This window comes from Cyprinus carpio, chromosome A4, assembly GCF_018340385.1.
Source record: "Cyprinus carpio isolate SPL01 chromosome A4, ASM1834038v1, whole genome shotgun sequence".
NCBI lineage: Eukaryota > Metazoa > Chordata > Actinopteri > Cypriniformes > Cyprinidae > Cyprinus > Cyprinus carpio.
Window position 1 is genome coordinate 1326691 of NC_056575.1, and position 2423 is coordinate 1329113.

Below are 2423 nucleotides of genomic sequence, written 5' to 3' on the forward strand. Positions count from 1 at the left end.
GGCGTCCGTGTTAAGAACCAGTGTTTAAACCACTGCGCTCGTCTTATTCCTTCAGAAACACTGGGAGCACTGAACACTGGCTGTGTGTCTGGAGGAGTGTGTCAGTCCTGTAAAGAGCTGACGCTCAGTTTGCTGCTGTTTTAACTCTGAGAGGCTTTCTTGACCTCCTTATATCTGAGTTCCTGATGCACCAGATCACACGGATATGAAAACAGCTAAGAAGTGCATATGTCTTTCAGACAACATTTATGATCCTCTCACTTTTATTTAAAGCAGTTTAGGACACTGTGATGAGTCCTCAGAGATAAAATAGCTGTTTATTTATTTAATATTGAGCATATAATGAACATTTTTCAGCAGACACTGAAGCTCTGAATGAAATGAACAATTCATTGAGGGGAAAAAAAGGTTTTTATTTGATCACTCAGAATAAAACTAGCAGCAGGTAGATCTGAATTCATGTGAACTAAAACTACAGCCGTTATAAACACCAGCAGGTTCTCAAAGACTATTATCTTTGATGCACAATCAGACAGAATAAAAGAGAACAGTTTCATCAGGAGAGGCAGCTTCATGTCTGAAATGACAAACGAGTCACAGCTTTAATCTTCGTGAGATTGAAAACTGCTGCACATACAGTACACCTGAGCTCCAGCAAATCCTCCTGAAAAAAAATAAAGAAATCATATTTTATTTAAAACAGTGAGTCAGAGGATCTGTATTAATTACACTGATGTTAATTATTTCTACTTCTTTTATTCTAGTCGGAGGAAAACCATATTTTGCATTGATTTAATATTTAATAAATGATTAATCTTCATGTGAAGTGGGAAAACATGTCAAATTACCATTTTAATTTACATATAGTAATATATTTTGCATGTGTGGTAGACATTTAGAATTCGAGTTTCATCGCCCTCCTGTGGTGAATTATGTGAATTACATTAAAGCGATTTATTTCTACAGATTTCACGCGAGACAGAAGAAAACCTTGCATTTAATTACTTTGCGTTGATTTTATATTATTTAACAAATTAATCACGACCCTCTGCAACAATAAAATATCTGGAAAACCGCCCTTTTCTTCAGTAGAAATATATTTTTATATCTGAGCGCCATCCTGTGGTGAAATGTGAGAATTGCACTGTTGGAAATTTTTTTTTTTTTTTTTGTGCAGTGATTTGGTATTATTTAATAAATTATTGATTATAATGTGCGACGAAAAAAAAAGAAATTCATAAATATTACATATTACAAAATATTGCAATATTACATTTTTTAAAAATGCAAATAAAAATTAACTCCTATGGTGAACTTTATGAATTACACTGCTGCTAATAATTTCTACATCTTTAATTCTAGCCAGAGGACAATATTAAATGTATTCAGTTATTTTGCATTGATTTAATATTAAACAAATTATTAATTTTCACGTGAAGCAGAAAAACTTCTGTTAAATTATCCTTGTAATTGGCTATAAATATATATAACATCTGAACATTTAGAATTCGCGTTTGTGTGAATATAATTATTTGTTATTAATAGTCCAAGGATTTTAGATTTTAAAAATCAAAGTTCCGAATGCTTTAACTTTTACAAAATGTAATTTAAAAATCTTAATGGATTCATTTTAATTTATTATTTCAGGGTAAAATGACCTCGATATGAGATTCGCGCTAATATAATATTCTGATATCAATAATAATAATTTGTATTAAATATGATTTGTACGAGTTTGTAATAGAAGTCACCTGCCACAAGAGGGCGCAGCAGAATAGCGCTAAGAGCAGATTTACACCAAGTGTCTAATCTCACACTTCAGTTGATTTGTACGAGTTTGTAATAGAAGTCACCTGCCACAAGAGGGCGGTGCGCCCAAAAGCCAAAAATGGCGTACGCCAAAAAAATATTCCGATTTATATAAAACCGTGCGTACGCACACCTGTAAGCAATGTTCCCTTTATAAATCACAGATCACCCGCAGATGTGCGTACGTGAACCGCCTCATATCCCGCCCCTGTACACACGCCCATTTTTAACCATAAATAGTCAATGCAAATCACCTCATGATTGCTGATCATCATGTAAATGAGAGTGGAATCCCATATATACCTGGAAAACTGGCATGCGACCCGCCAATTAATTAATCCAAGAAAGGTGAAAACGTGCATTTCTGTTAGCCTAATTTTAATAATGGCGACAGGTGAGAAAAGAGGAAAAAAAAAAACGTAATTTCTCAGATACTGAGATTGAAACACTTGTAGGGGAGGGTGGAGGCTCGGAAAACCTGTGTTATTTGGTGGCCACAGCAGTGGGGTCACTAATAAAAAGAAGCAGTGCGAGTGGCAAAGTATTGCTTCTGCCGTCAATTGTGTCAGTGGGACAGAACGGACAGTTGCAGAATTAAAGAAAAAAAATGGTCC